Here is a 16,842-nt window from a genome sequence, read left to right on the forward strand (position 1 = left end):
ATAATTACTTAAAATTAAACTTTAAAATTAAAATTATAAATAAGCAATAATAATAATTTCTACTCAGACTGTATTATTCATCTGGTCTCTCTGCTATACTTTATTTACATTTTATCCTTCAGTCTCCCTAAGATCAGCTGCTGGAAGGCCTGGATTTGTCTCTGGATGCAGAATTCAGGGCACTCCATGCCAGCCATGTAAAAGTCAAAATACCCAGCCCTGCAACCCCAATCCTACCCAAGCTGCTGGACCATCTTCTGCACCTTCAGTGCCTTTCCCAAACGAGCATCACTGTCTCAGACTGGCAAGACTAACCTGTCCTCTGGCCAGGCTGGAATTTACACAACTGCTGTCAGCCAGATCCTGGATTTTTGGATGGCTACAGCGAGCTGAGGTGAATCCTGCCCTCCTAAAGCCATTTTTCAGTCTCATCACTTAGAACTGAGGCCAGGTTCAGGTTTCTTCAAGCTCTTCATTTCAAGAGGGTGATGAATTGCTCTGCTGAAATGAAGTCTTGGAGGTGCCTACCAAAGACAGTGCCCTCGTTGGTGTCAGGATGTTGACACACATATTGGTGACAGATGATTTGGCTGGTCTTGCTTGCAAGAGATGCAGAGGCTGCTACAGACTGTTTGCTATAAATACATAAAAATACCAGAGAACTTATAAAAGGAGCAAAAGAGCACCAGCCTGAATTCCCATCTTCACATTCTGGGCAAATTGAACGAAATTTAAGAAAAGGCACAAGACTAAACTAGATCTTAATTTGATATAAAATCCTTTATCTCATCTTAATGTGGTAATAAAACCTTTATTTTTATCCTTTTCCAAACCTGTTTTTAATGCAAATTTTTGCTCAAGCCTCTGTAAAAAAACAAAAACAAAAACCAAAACCTTCTATAAGTGTTTGAAGAGCCAACTCCAATCAGAACAATCAATGGAACAGCAACAGCAGTTCTTTAGAGAAATGATGGAGAACTTTTCCCATGTCTGCTTTGCAAGTCCTGCAGATCAGCTGCTTTTCCAAGCAGAGTTTTCAGCTTAGTTTCAGTGCATGCTGCAATGCAACATCTTTATGTTACTTTAGTAGTTAATCCTTTGTGTATAATTTGTGAACTCTATATAGAGCAGCCCATTTTATAAACAGAATTTTAAACCACCAGGTTTAAATTTATTGCAGGGTTTATTCAGAACTGACAAAGCCTCCTTAGAAAACGGAATTTTGCTAAGAAGCCTTTCCTTCTGCATAACTACAAGACTTCCTTCTGTACAAAACCCTTTTCTACTTACACAGAAAAATATAAACCATAAAATTGATTGCCATTTTTTCTTGTTTAATTTACAGAAAGAGATACATTGTGCAATTACCTAAATCCCTGATTTTTACATGTACATTTAATTGCATTAAAACCTCACACTGCATGCATTACCACTATTAAGTATTAAAATATAAGTGATTTGTTGAAAGATTTTTTTCAGTCAAATCAGGTCAAACATACCATGTGTATCCATACTTGAGAAGCTAAAAAAAAAAAAAAATCAACTCAATGCAAAAATTATGGAAGTGGGAAGCCTACATGCCTTAAAAATTAGAAGAAATCAATCAGATTTCACAAAACATTTTGTTGTAAGTCATCTACAGGGCAGCAAAGCTGCTCCTCCTATGCCAATGCTCCCAGAACCAGAAAAATGAAACGACCTGAAAACCTGCTAAATCAATGCATGTTTTAACAGCACAATAGTAACCAAAAAAAAGAAAAAGAAAAAAAAAAAGAAAACAAACCCTATCCAACCACTTGTAGCAGACAGTAAAAAGCAGGAGGAAAAGATGCTAATTCAGCAGGCAATGCTGAATTTGGGATGACAGGAGAGAAACCTTCCCCTGACCACTCACACCTGCCCAGCCTCGCCGGGAGCCTGTGCCCGGCCAGGGCTGTGCCCTGCTCTGCTCTCCTTGGGGCAGGAGCTGAGTGTTGGCCACAGGCACCATTCCCAATTCCCAGCCCTGCACCATTCCCAATTCCCAGTCCCTCCAGCATTCCCAGTTCCCAGAGCCTGCAGCATTCTCAGTTCCCATACCCTGTGGCGTTCCCAGTTCCCAGACTATGCAGCATTCCCAATTCCCAGCCCCTGCAGCATTTCGCAGACCCTGCAGCATTCCCAATTCCCAGACCCCGCAGCATTCCCAATTCCCAGACGCCGCAGCATTCCCAATTCTCAGTCCCTCCAGCATTCCCAGCTCCCAGTCCCTGCAGCATTCCCAACCCCCAGACCCTGCAGTACTCCCAATTCCCAGTCCCTCCAGCATTTCCAGATCCCAACTCCCAGACCCTGCAGCATTCCCAGTTCCCAGACTATGCAGCATTCCCAATTCCCAGCCCCTGCAGCATTTCGCAGACCCTGCAGCATTCCCAATTCCCAGACCCCGCAGCATTCCCAATTCCCAGACGCCGCAGCATTCCCAATTCTCAGTCCCTCCAGCATTCCCAGCTCCCAGTCCCTGCAGCATTCCCAACCCCCAGACCCTGCAGTACTCCCAATTCCCAGTCCCTCCAGCAGTACTCCCAGTTCCCAGACCCTACAGCATTCCCACCTCCCAGTCCCTGCACCATTCCCAGTTCCCAGCCCCTGCAGCCCCAAGGCTCTGCCCATCCAGCCCAGCACCCCGGATTTTCTGCCGCGGCAGCGGTGCGAGCTCGGTCAGGGTTTCCCCCGCCGCCGTTCCTCTGCGAGGTGAAAAGCAAAAGCAAGCAAGGCTGTTTCATCAGGGACCCCCTGGAGGAACTTGGGTGTCTGAGCGGAGCTGATTGAAACCACATTTGATTCCAGGGGGTTTTTGCTGAACCGGCCTCGCGCCGGGGCCGCCGTGCTCATCATCCCTACAGCCTTGCTCTCCCCAATCAGCACCAATTAGCTGTGTGGGGCTCCCAGCTACAGGCAAATTCGGGAGGACTGAAACACAACTGAAGGCAGTATTTGTTGGCAGGAGAAGCACCTGGAAGAGGCAGCAGCTTTGGAATATCCCACCAATGCTGCCGAGTGCCCAAGCAGGAGCACGGCATCTGCCCGAAGGCTGGAAGCGACACTCCTGCCAAGAGCCTTTAATAAGCACCTGGGTGTTGTATCATGTATTAAATATTAAAATGAATTAACACAGAGGGCCTCAAACAAAACCAAACCCTCACCTGGGCACAGCAACCGCTCCCCAAGCCATTGTGGTCAGCCAGAGTTGTGTGGCTACAGCTCGAGGCCCTGGGGCTTCAACCATCCCCTATCAAAGCTGGTTATATCTCCAGCTAAAATGAAAACATGTGTTTATTGTTTTTTCTTTGGGCAGACGATTAATATTTATGTGATGCATTATCAAACAAAAATAACTATGTATTTTGTTCCTGGAATAATGGTTTTTTTTTTTCTTGTTGGAATGAAGCTGTGCCAAGGAGGGATTGCAGCTGATGCAAGCAGCGTGCAAGGACAATCCACTCACCAGGGCAACTTTAAATAAAAAAGGGGCATTTCTGACCTGGGGTAAGTTGAGGAAAATAATTGCTGTGGTGGAATCTCACACTCCACGCAAGGAATAGCGTCACCCAGGGCAGCAGGAGATCCTCCTGCTACAGCAGTGCGGGAGAAGCAGGCATGTTGCAAATCCATTCATGCTTACTTTAGATCAAGTCTCATTTTTGCTCTCAAACAACACAAAAACACCTCCCTGCACACGTTTTACTTTTGATAAATTGCTGATTAACGAGGACGCGTACTGTGTCCACAGCAGAATAAACTCCTTGGGTTTCATTGTGAAATTGCTGTTTCTTGAATTCAATTAACCCCTCCAGATTATACACAGACCACTGAATATAAATAGAAGAGGTTAAAATGCAGTTTAAATATAACAGATACTGCCGCAACTCCATATTTAGATATACCCTTTAATTTTTTTCCTATTGCCTGCTTTTTACTTACATTTAAATTTAGCAAAGTAATTTTAGACTGCCACTTTTCTACCTACACTAGTTAACTACACTATGAAGGGAATATATTAGATTAGATACCACTATCTTCCAAAATGACAAATCGATACAAATTTTTTTCACTCAAACCTTCAGCCAAAAAGACAAAATGCTTGATTTTCCTGGGAAACTTGCGTGTCAAAAAGGGCATGGCCAGAACCACCCTGGGAAGTAAAAAATATTCCAGTGGCTGTGAGAGCAGCCAGTTGTGGGTATAATGAGAACCAGTGTGGTGTTATCGCACAAAAGGTAATTCTTCCAACCCAAGACAAACAACATTATAATTCAGGCTGAAAATATCTTTACCCTGTGTGAACTTTTTTCTTTTTTTTTTTTTTTTTTTAAACAGAAGCATTTTAAATCAACTGTATAGGAAAAGTGCCATGCAAAGCATACACTAATCCCTGGCATCCCTTCCCAGCTGCAGAGAAAACCAGTGGGCAGCTTTAGGCACTCAGGGCTAAGCCTGCCCCGCTGACCTCAGATGATATGGATCAGGCCCAAAGGGCCCTTTCCAACCTTACCCCCTGTCAACAACTTCCACCTCGAGTTCGGGACACAGATTTCCACAGAGCTGCTCACATGATTCAGAGAAGTACAGTTTTACCCTTACGGCTGCCTTTTCCTGAAAAAAAAATACCCATTCACTTAAAAGAAAATGACAAGCTTCCTCATAGCGGAACAAAACCCCAATGCAATGGATATTAAAGGGAAAAGGCTTGCTTTGACCCAACCATTTTAAATTATTTTGTTGTTACCTGCTTGTAACTTCTGGAGCATTTAGTAAAGCACAGGCAAGTAAACGTGTAAAGTTTTGGGGCTACCAGATGCCATCAGCACGGCAAAAGCTTCTCACGCGTTTTTTTGATCCTCACGGGAGGAGGAACTGCTGTGTTCAGGGATCACAGCGAAGCCATCAAAATTAAACCCTCTGCAGAGGGAGAGCAGTGCCGTGAGCCTCACGCTGTGACAGCAAAGCACTGGGGGTTTGCAGAAAGAGCAGTGGGAAAGGATTTGCCTCATCAGTAGCCAGGTATTCTGTTCACGGCGTGCTGTTCAAACCAACGGGACCGCCACAGTCGTCCCAGGGTTTTCTGCTTGTTTACACAGCTCTGTGCATGCACAGAAAATAAACTTCCCACAGCAGAGCAGGTAGCAAAGACACTTTCACAGGGCAGGCTCTTGTGCAGAATTGTCACTTGAACACCGACAACAGCGGAGTCCAAACTGGTGCTCCAGATGGAAAAGGACAAACAAACCAGCATCCTTGTGATGGGAGATACAGCTCCCAAGTCTGCAACAAACTGGGATTTAAGCTCGTGGTTGCCATCACTCTGAGTCCTCATTCGACTCACACACCCAGATTTCTTTAGTGCCTTACAAAGAGCTCAAAATCATTTAAAAGAGAGAACCCCACAGGCACTACTGCTTAAAGGAGAAGGAGAACATGCGTAATGTATACATGTCTACTAGAATCTATCTCTAAGAACCAAATGCTACAGAAATGACAATCCAAAGGGAGCAACACCTCAGGAGCAAAAAGTCCGACTAATCACACCTAGGACTTAACCTGACAGGTCATTTATAAAATTCCTGTAACATGTAACTCTATCCAGTACTATATGATTTGTTTAACTTTGGGACTAAATTGTGGGAGGTGGGGACAGATGCTGTTCAAAGCTTTAAACCCTGAAATGCTTTTGGAGCTAATAGATTTTTTTCTTGCAAACTTTTTCAAAGAATTTGCCATTGTTTGCCCACATATGCATACGAAAGAGAAAATAAGGACTGATGTTGCTATTCCAACGCACCAAATCTTTGTTTTTATAAATGCCCTTTCAGAAATAGATCAGGCAATCAACATAAAAATATATTTGTCCCCTATGAGATATGGCTTGGTCCATTTATGCCTCTACTTATTTACTTCTAATTGGAAAACCATCAAATCATCTATTTCTCTTCTTTGAAATTCCTATCAGTTCAGGTGTACCCAAAATCACCTACCTGATATATGTATCCTGACAAAAGTTTACATTTCATACCTCAGTGAGAAGCTGTCTTTGCCTGCTTCACTTGTTTCAGAGAAACCAGGGAAGTGCTCAAAGGGTTAAACCAAAGGAATGTGACATTTCTCCATGTGCAGTTCATAGACCTATCCTGGTTTTCCTAATGGACTCAAAATTACATGGGCAGAACGGGACAGAATGTAATTTCCAAACTCTTACTTCAGAACAGAGTTAATTCACAGAACGACACTTAGAATACGAATAAAAAAAAAAACTTCATTAAAGAACGAGAGCCATTTCCTCGCACCGTGGGCTCTCAGCAAAGGCAGCAATGAATGGAAGTTTATGTTAGCCAGAACTTGCAACTCCAGCTTTTGTAAATACAATTACGTGTACTCCAAACTCCTCAGCGAAGTCATCTGGACACCAAAACAGAGCCCCGCGGATCCCTTACTCTGAAAAGTACCAAACCCAACCACGACTCCCCTCAGCCACGTAGGTAATTGAAGGTTTTCCTACGTGCAAGAGCTGCCCAGCTTTTGAAAAGCCATAGAGCTATTAGTTAACTGAATGATGAATTGCTGAAAGAATTACAACGGCACCAACGCTGTTATTACAATTTCAGAGGGGGGGAAAGTGATGGCGAGGGGGAAGGCGATATCATTTCTGCCCGAAGAGCCAGCGGACAGCCCGAAGCCAAACAGCAAATTAATCCTCCAAAACTCACAGGAACTCGGGCACGGTTCGCGCCGAGGATGCGCGGCTGCGGCTGCCGAGCCCTCGGGGCTGCCCCGCTCCAGCCAGGGGACACCCGGCCGGTCCCTGTGCCGCCCTCGGGGTCACCGAGCCCCGCCTGGTCCCTGTCCCGGGCCGGTCCCTCTTCCATCTCCCCGCCGCTCCCGCCCCGACGGCCGGCGCTCCGCTCGCCGCCCCATCGCAGCCCCGAAGGGAAAGCACTTACCGGGCTGGGGCCGGGGTCAGTCCGGGCTCCCGGGGAGGGGGGACGGGGCGGGACGGGACGGGGGAAGGCAGCGGCCGCCAGCGGCGGGAGCTCGGCGGGGAGTGAGGGAGCGGGCAGGGGACGGCGGCGTTGCCGACTGCGGTGAGTCACTTCAGTCGGGACGGGCTCAGCCCATCGCGCTGGCCCCCGGCTCCGGGCGCCTCTTCCTCTCTCCAATCGCCGAGCGCGGCCGCCGCCGCCGCTCCCGGCGCTGCCCGGCTCCCCCGCCGCCGTCGGGGCGGCCCCGCGCCCGGGGCGCTGCGGGACCCCCGCCCCCGGTGCCCGCGTCCTCCCCCGGCTGCGCTCGGGGGGGCGGGAGGGGCCGGGCGGAGCTGGAGGTGAGCGGCACCCGCGGGGGGAGGACGCGGCCGAGCCCGGCCCGGCCCGGCCCGGCCCGGCGGGGCGGCTTCGCCCCCCGGCGCGGGGAACAGCAGCGCGTTCGAAGGGGCGAGAACAAGCGCGCGGTTGTGGCGGGGACCCGACGTGAATCCCAGCCTGGATAACCCAGGTGGCAGCGCGGGCGAGGAGGGCAGCGGGAGGAATAACGGGATGCTCGGGAATAAAAGGGGAGCGAGGCGGGGGGAAAGCAGAGGAGGCTGGTCCGGCAGAAACTGCAACCCCATCTCCCATGGGTGATGGAGAGGGGACCCATCCCGGCGGTGCCATCCGCACTCACCTGGCACGGAGGAGAAGCGGGCGGTGCGCCCCGTCCTCTCGCTGTCCCTTGTCCCTGTCCCGTCCCGTCCCTCCCGCTGGTGGCCCCGGGGCTCCTTACCGGGGCTCCGCTCGTCCCCGACCTTCCCCGGGCACGCCTCGGCCCCCGCCGCACCGCCGGGCATCGCCCGCCGCTCTCCGCCAGCGGTCAGCGCCCGGCACCGGCGTCCGCAGCAGAAAACCCAGTAGTCCCTTAATTAAAAATAATAATTAAAGAAAAAAAAATTATAAAAAAAATAATTAAAAGCGTCTCAGTTTTTAAAGCAGGACTACATAATGTATTAATTGGTTGCTATTAGCATGCAGTTTTATTGAGCATAGCACACAGAAGTCTGATTGTAAGCGAGGAGTGTTTTCAATGAAAGTGGAGTTATTTTAGCTGCAGACATGTTTACATTTCTGTGGTTTAGTCTATAACTTTCTCTTTTTCTTGCTTCAGAATTCTGCTCCATGAAGCAAAGCCCTTAGCTCCCAGACATTCCAAAAAGTCTGCCAAAATAATGGGGGGGGGGGGGGGGGGGGGAAAAAAAAGGGGGAGAAAAAAAAAAAAAAACAAAAACACCCCCCCAGGGAGAAGGAATAAAAAAAACACACACACAGACCCCCAAGTCTGGGTCAGGCTCAGGGCTGGGTATGGGCAGAGCGAGTATACCCCCTCCTCACTCTCCCTCTCCAGTTAAAAAGCCTTCAGGGCTCCATTTCCTGTTTTTAAGGAAAAAATAAAGCGGGTCTAGGACTGATTTTTAGACACTGCCTAGACCAGGGCTGGTGGGTGCCGAGGACCTTTAACTCTCTCGGTGCCAAAGAGTGTCTGATACCACACATCCAGGCAACCACACACCTCCCTCCCTTGGGGCAGCCCCAGCAGAAAGATGGGCTTTTCACCTCAATGTGTGGGTTTTTTTGGGTGTCTAAGAACCCAGAGATCCCAAGCGATCACATAGTGCTTGAATGAGCAGAGTGAAGAGAAAAAACACCCCAAAAGTGGCACTGAGTCCCCTCTGCTACTGCAGCACCCACCTATGGAGATCTCCTGGCGAGTCTGTGGGGTTGCTTCTCAGAGTTGGGGACAGATGGGGACAGTGTTGTCACCCACCCCACCTTCCTCTGGATGGGCAGCATCACTCGTGTGGCCCTCAGCGAGTGGGCGTGAAAACAACCCCAGCTTCTGGACGTTAAATCCGCAGCTTTGGAAAAATCAAAACGGAGCAGCTCAGCTAAAATTAGGAGCACTCAGTAGTGAATGAAGCACGAAAGTCGTGGACGCCTCCCCACAAAAACTCCCGAGTCAAGTTTTCCACTCCAAGGCTTGGTAGGGTGTGATAGGAATAGAAAGAGGAGTGTTCAGGATAAAGCAGCCCTGTAATGAAGGGTTGTGTCCCCGGGGAAGGGACAAGGAGAGGTGGCAGGACAGGGGATGCTGATGCAGTGCCAGGAGCCAGACAAGGCACCGTGTCCCAGTCCTGCCCCTCTGCCCTGGGAGGGAAAATTCTTACATCTGCAGACACCAGGTGAGGCAGGGCAGGAAAATTCACAATGGTGTTTCTTGGCCCCCTGGCCCTCAACATTTGCCTCCCAACCTCATCCAAAGCATTTTTATGTGTGTGTCCCCTCCCCAGACTTTTTTTATTTTTACATGCCAGATGACTCCTGTATATTTGGACCTCTTGCGTTTGAAGAAGCCAGAAAGTATTATGATTTCCCAATGCTTAAAAAAGAAAAGAAAACACCTTTCCCCCAAGATGTTTTATATTAATTTAAGTATCGGTTCCTGGTTCATGTCAGCCCCTTTCACAATGAAATGTCCTGCGTGGGCTGTCACACCTGCTAAATATAATCCTCTCATTCTTTTGATATTCTGCAAAGGGCCTTTAAAGGTTCACATCCTCCAGTCTGGAGGTTTAATTGCTTCATCTCAGATTTTTAAGAAGCCTTATAAATTTCTGATTTTTGTGGATTTCAAAGGAGCAGGGGGAGGGATGGGATAGGGATGTGAGGGCGATGCTGAGAGCACTGCCCTGACACTGCAGGTCTTGTAGAAGCTCTGACCCTCCAGCCTGTCCCACAGCTTCTGCTCTTTGGGGCAGACAACTTGAGCTGGTTTTATGAGTTACCAATGAGTTAAATATGAAAATAGTAGCCTATTTCACTATGGTAAATGCTCACCAGGGAGGAAATCATAGATTCAGTTTTATAGAAGGTAATGGAGTGAGATTACCCACACTAATGTACTTAACTCTTCAGAGAACATAAATCCAGCAGGAGACAGCCCCAAACCAGTTGATCCCCGACACAAACTGCAGCCAGCAGCAGTTTCATCCTTACGAGGTGCTGGTGGCACCAGGTCTGCCCAGTGGAGCTGTGGTTAGAAACTACTGGTCCACAGGAGTGTGGTGCTTACAGACTCCAACAAGGATGTTCCTGGAGCCAGAAAATGCCTGGCAGGATGGGAACAGGAGGGCTGGGGGGGAAATCCTGCACCCCAAACCTTTGTACACTGCACACGGCAGCTCTGGGTAACACAATGGCCACAAGTCCTCTGAAGTGTGATGCATAATTCCTGTTAAGTGAGATAAAACAGCAGAGAGAGGGACACTGAGTGTGCTGACAGCTTTGTGCTGCACCCAGAGGTGGCTGCAGGAACAGTACCCATGGCAGGGCCCCCAAAATGCTGTGTTTGCAGCACAGCCAGTGGGGTCATGTCCAGCTCTCAGTGAGTCCCCATGGTTCCATCTCCTGCATCACCTTCAGAGTTCAGGCACTCCCAGGGGCAGGGGACAGGCTGGCAGCCCCACCAGTGACCAGCACACAGGACAGCCGTGCTCCCACATGGAAAGCTGCTCCACGTTGTCACCCCATGCCCAAAAACCCCAATCTTCTGACCTTTCAAGCTCTACCTGTGTGACTAACATATTCAGCCAGTGCTCCTGCAGAATGCAGGAGGTAGGAAAGGGAGGAAGGGCCAGCCAGGTGGGTGTAGTCAGCTGGGGCTGGGCTCTTTCTCCAGGCAGCACTGACACAACCAGAGCACACAGCCTGCAGCTGCACCAAGGGAAATACAAGTTGCATATCAGGAAAAGTTTTTTCCAGCAAGGTGATAAAGTTCTGGAATGGCTGCCCGGGGAGGTGCTGCAGTCACCATCCCTGGGGGTGTTTAACAAAGCCTGGATGTGGCACTGGGGTCCAGGGTTTAGTTGAGCTCTTGGGGCTGGGTTGGACTCGATGGTCTTGAAGGTCTCTTCCAACCCAGTGATCCTGGGAATTCTGTGAGGCTGGAGCAGCCCTTGCTGTGCCACCTTCTTGCCACCCATGCTCCCATGGCTCTGCAGCCCAGTTGCTCTGTCACAGCAGTTGTCCCCAGAGCTGACCCCCGTGTCCTGTGCAGGGTCAAGGTCCACCCCAAAGGCTTGTTCCTGGAGCTTTCTCTCAGGAGGAAGGAGGAAATTTCAGAGCAGGTGGGTCTTCGACGCTGCCTCTTGCTCAGGTGTGTGGTGGGGAAAGAAAAAAAAGTGGTCATGTCATTTTCCATCTCCTTAAACACAGTTTTCAAAATGCAAGTTCAAAACAAGTGATAAAAATCAAACAAATTGTCACATTTGGATCAAGAAAAAATCCCATAACTGGTGTTTTTCTCATATTTCTTCCAGAGCAGTGGAAACACATTTAGGAAGTGGCACAGCCTCAGATAATTTTGAGTTTTGATGGCAGGACTGGGGACTGAAGCACTCAAAGGATGCAAAACTTGCTATGGTTTTAGGCTGCTGCCGTGTTCTGCACTAAACCACATCCCCAAGTGCCACATCCACGTGTTTGTTGCAGATTTCCATGGACAGCAATTCCACCACTGGCCTGCACAGCCCATTCCAGTGCTTGCTTCACCCTTTCAGTGAAGAATTTTTCCCTCACATCACCCTAAGCCTCCCGAGGTGCAGCCTGAGGCTGTTTCCTCTTGTCCTGTCACTTGTCACCTGGGAGAAAAGACTAAGCCCTACCTGGCTGTAACCTTTCAGAGAGGTTTTAGAGAGCAATATGGTCCTCCCTGAGCCTCCTTTTCCCCAGGTTAAACAACCAATTCTTTCCAAAAAAACTGCAAAAAGAAGGATAATAATGCCAACTTCATAGCATTAATCATCGTAGTTATTATCAATGAAATGGGATATATGAATGATATTTATTTCTTTTGATATGAAACAACAGGAATAGAGCACAGATTATTTTATTTTTTTGCCCGCTGGCGAAATGCAATTCCAGCAACTGATTTTCTCATTAGAATCAGAAAGGATTAACATTTTACCTATGAAAATACCATTTAGGATGAACAAGTCAGGCAACAAAAAGGGGACACCTTTATAAATATTACCTCTCACAGGTGTGGGTGACATTCACTAATGAAGGTTCCCTTATGTAAAAATGACATTTAATTCAGGAGAGATAGGCAGTTATAGAGACACCTCCTGTTGCCTGGATATGAACAGGAAACTCTTTTCAAGGAGCAGAAATTATGGCTTTTTACGGCACTCGTGGATTTGTTTTAGTCCCAGACTGGACACCTCAATATCATTTTGGCAATCTCTGAAAAAACTCTGGTGTCCCTCCTATGAGAGAAACACTTTTAATTAGGGAAGGAAAGATCATTTCTATTTGAAAGCTCTGAAGTAGCAAAAGAACGGATTTAATTTGGAACTTAGCTGTGTAAGTATCTGGTTAGATAATGTGGTTGGGTGAAGGGGATATTGATCACCAGGATATTCAGCATCAGGGACTATTCAGGACTGCTGTGTCAATTTGAAACAATTCACCCTCTTTCCCAAGCAATGGGCTAAAATGAAAGTGAGATAATTTGTTTATTTTCATTTTTTGTTTTTGGGGGTTTTTTCTGCTTACCACTGATAGCTGAGTTCAAAAAACAATATGTTGGCAGGGAAGGTCCAGGGAACACTTGAAACTCCCGTGAATTCAGGAGGGGTTTTATGAGGCTACAAGATATTATGGAAAAAAATTTAAAAATGCCAAAGGTCTGATCTGAGTGATTGGAGAGTTGGGATGCTTGCCTGAATCCCTCCTAAATATATAGAATCTCCAAAATAAGATGAAACACTTTGCTTTTTCCCCCCTGTATTTTGGCAAATAAGTCCCAAAAGACACAAAGCTGAATATCTGAATATTTATCCAAAGGCAAGGTGGAAAAATGGTGAAATAAACTCTCTGTGCAAATTTATGTGACCAGAACTGAACTCCTCACCCATTCTCAGTTTGGGCTTGGGGGCAGAATTTGTGCTTTTTCCTATTTTAACCAAAGCATTTCCCTTCCTCTCTCCAAAGGGGCATTTCTTGGCATCACTGCTGAGATTCAAGGAATAACTCACCCACTAAATCAATGCAGAAAGGCTGAGTGGAACATCTTGTAAGAACTGCAAAGTTCTCCAGCCACATGGTGAAAATGAAAAATAAGAAAGCTAAAGGTAGAAGTATTTCCAAAAGAAAAAGGAAGTCAAAGTTAGGGTAGATGGCAAAATGTCATAATTTTAAAAATATTTACTGGTGAATAATCTAACCAGAATAAAAAATAAAATTCTGGTGTCAGAATAGAAAATAGCTGATGAATAATGGATGAAGACAAGCCTGACCAAAAATAAAATGTTTACTCTTCAATAGAAAGAAATTAATAAGTGCAAATACATAAAGTTACTTGCTCATTATTTTCTTACATATTTCCATTTTTGCATTCCCTTGGATTCCTTGGTCCCTGAGGACGTCATAGCTCAATGCAAATATAATCCAATGGAGAATTAATATGCAGATAAGCATCATTTTTATGGTACTTAAGATTGTGAACTATCATCTCTCTCTTCTTTACATTAGTCTGCTTCTCTGCTTTCTCTGTTTGCCATGGTACCTGGAAAAGGACTTCAATTTTGCCTTCAGGTCCATGGAATTGGTGTTGTTCACACACAAGTGCCTGTAGTGCTGTAAATCCAGCTTTGTTAACAGATCTTCATGAACACACAGCTCTACGAAAGGTGATATTTCTCTATATTAATCATTTTTCAGCTATTCTCATACATAATCACACAATTTTATCTTTTATTTTGCTAATTCTCACAGGTTTTCCGCAGCATTTCTTCGTTGCCTGTGTCATGCACCAAAGAAATGCCTGAAATTGTAGTCAGAGGCAGAAAAACAGCCTCCCCCAGGACCTGAAGCTCCAAAAAACTCCGTGACACACAAATGGGAAAAACTTGATTTTCCACAGCTGCAATTCTGCACGCACCAACGCAGTCACAGACACACAAACACACGCTTGCTTCCACACCTACCTCGTGGCAGCCATGCAAACAAGTCCCAGAGATGCCCCAAAAATGCCATTTGTGTGTCTGCAGCAGGGCAGAGCTGGCTGTGCAGGTGCCTCAGCACAGAGAGCTCTGTGCTGGCCCGGCAGGAAGGGAGAGGCGGCTGCAGAAGGTGACTCAGCTGGAGATGTGACACTGAGTCACCCTCTGGATGAGCCACCCCTGCTTCCAGCTGCTCAATCAGCGCCCTGGAGCAGAGGGTGGCAGCTCTGGAGTGGCAGCAGGTGTAGGGGTGAGGGGACACAGGTGCTGTGGCTGATCTTCACAGGCAGCACCGGGATGTCCCCGTCGCTGCCTGGCTGGTGGCACATGTCCTGCATGTCCCCAGGCTCAGCCGTGCTCAGTTTTAACAGCTGGAGGTGACACTCAGTGCTCTGGGCTGGGTGACAAGGTGGGCATTGGGCACAGCTGGGACTCTTGGAGGGCTTTTGCAGCCTTAATCATTCTCTGATTCACGTTTCTTACAGAGATGATGAAAAATGAAGATGTTTCATTCAGGACAGCACTTTGGACTGGTTTAAGTGAAGTCTATTTGTTCCGTCACAGATTAAAAAATTACATTCTGAACCCTGCTGTTTTTTGACTCAAAGCCCCAGAAAATTTTGGATTATCCCACAAAGAAATGTGGTTTCTTTTATTTTGTATCTGAGTCCTTGAACTAACTGGAGAACACTGAAAGATGTTTGTAAGTCAAGGCAGGACCAGCCTCACATGCACCATTTATTGCAAAAAAGAAAAGTATTCAAAACATATCTCACCCTGAAATCTCCTTCTGACACCATGGTTTAGAGCCAAAAATAAAATCATAAAATCACAGAAAGATTTGTATTGGAAGGGACATTAAAGATCATCCAGTGTCACCCCCTGCCATGGACAAGGGGTGCTCCAAGCCCCAGTGTCCAACCTGGCCTTGGGCACTGCCAGGGATCCAGGGGCAGCCACAGCTGCTCTGGGCACCCTGTGCCAGGGCCTGCCCACCCTCACAGGGAGGAATTCCAATATCTTCCAATATCTGACCCAAATTTCCCCTCTTTCAGTTTGAAGCCATTTCCCCGTGTCCTGTCACTCCAGTTCCTGATGAATTGTCCCTCTCCAGCCTCCCTGTAGCCCCTTCAGACCCTGGAAGTTGCTCTGAGGTCTCCACAAAACCTTCTCTTCTCCAGGCTGACCAGCCCCAGCTCTTCCATCCTGTCTCCACATGGGAGCTGCTCCTTATCAACCCCTTATCAAACTCATGGCCTCCTCTGGACTTGCCCCAACATTTCCATGGCCTTCAAAACATGAGAACAAGTCATTCAAACCAAGATCTGATTTTTTTTTGTCAAACTACACACATAGCAGGGCTGGACATGGGGATCTGCTGGGATGGGGCTCCTGAAGGATGATGGATTCCCAAGGCCACGATGGTTTTCCAGGAAGGCTGAAGAAAGACTTGGAGGTGATCTTGCTCATACATTTTTGGTGACACTCACGAGGAGGATCAAGATCTAGGCAAGGCCTTCCACATTCTGGAAAATACCAAGAGGAATGTCAAGCAAAGGGCAGCAGATGATGCTAAGACAGCGACACAAAACAACTGTAAGAAATCTTTGCTACCATTCAGCAGAATAGATTATGATAATTGGTCCCATCTGGCTTAAAGATTTAGGAGATCAATACATTCTTGGATAGACACTCTGTGAAATAGCTGTTAGTGGTGATGTGAAGCTTGCAAACACCTCAGACACTGTGTCAAAATTCTGACCTGATTTACAGCTCAGAAAAACCCTATTTTAGTGAAATGAGTCCTTGCCATTAGGATGGACGCAATGATTTCAGAGGTCTTTTCAAACCTAACTGGTTGTGTGATTCTGTGAAGCAGAAGGAGGAAAACCACTTCCTGTGATCAGTTTAGATATCAGGACAAGAGAATTTTTTAATTTATTTATTTTACTTAAATGTAAAAAAAATTGCTTTTATTTCAATTTTATTTAAAATGCAATTACAAGCATTTCACAACCACCAAGAGAAGGTCGAATGGGGCTCTGAGCAACTGGGATAGTGGGAGGTGTCCCTGCCCATGGCAGGGGAGTTGGAACAAGATGATCTTTAAGATCCCTTCCAATCCAAAACATTCTGTGATTCTGTGATCAAATTATTGCACTGTCTGCTGTCATCATTTGGAATTTCAATGAGAGCCCCATTTTGATCAGGCAGCTTTTTTGTTTAGTTTCCCTTTTTTAAATTTGAGAAAATATTTGCACTGTTATTTCAAACATTTCAACCATTTCAAAGTTTACCATAATGAAAAATTGGGCTAATGTATTGAAAAGTTTGCTCAAGTAGGTGGATGATTTTTTAATGGAAAGAACAGTTGGTTCTGCAGAAGCATGGGAATTTTTAGCAAGCACTGCATGCTTGCCTTCAGAAAGGAGTGAAAGTGTTCCTGTTTTTCCAACCAATCTGCCATTCACACAAAAGCAGGCAGAAGGACATGATCTCAGTGGGACAATAGCCATTTTCTGGAGAGCAAAAGGAAAACATAAAGTGTGGTGTTAGAACAGGAGAGATGAAAAGATAAGATTTAGAAAAAAAGTAAAAAAGAAAAGTGGAGGGTAATTCGCACAGCTGTTTCTGGACTAAAACAAGAGGTTTTTTCTGTAGAAAAAGTGTGTGCAAACTGCAGCAAATCCCAGGACAAGGTGGTGGAATTGCAAGCCTGGGAAAGTCTTGCTTTTTTTTTTTTTTTTTTTTTTTTTTTTTGCCAAAAAAAATTTTTTTTG

The sequence above is a fragment of the Pyrgilauda ruficollis genome, unplaced genomic scaffold, assembly GCF_017590135.1.
Source record: "Pyrgilauda ruficollis isolate IOZ18807 unplaced genomic scaffold, ASM1759013v1 scaffold84, whole genome shotgun sequence".
NCBI classification, from domain to species: Eukaryota; Metazoa; Chordata; class Aves; order Passeriformes; family Passeridae; genus Pyrgilauda; species Pyrgilauda ruficollis.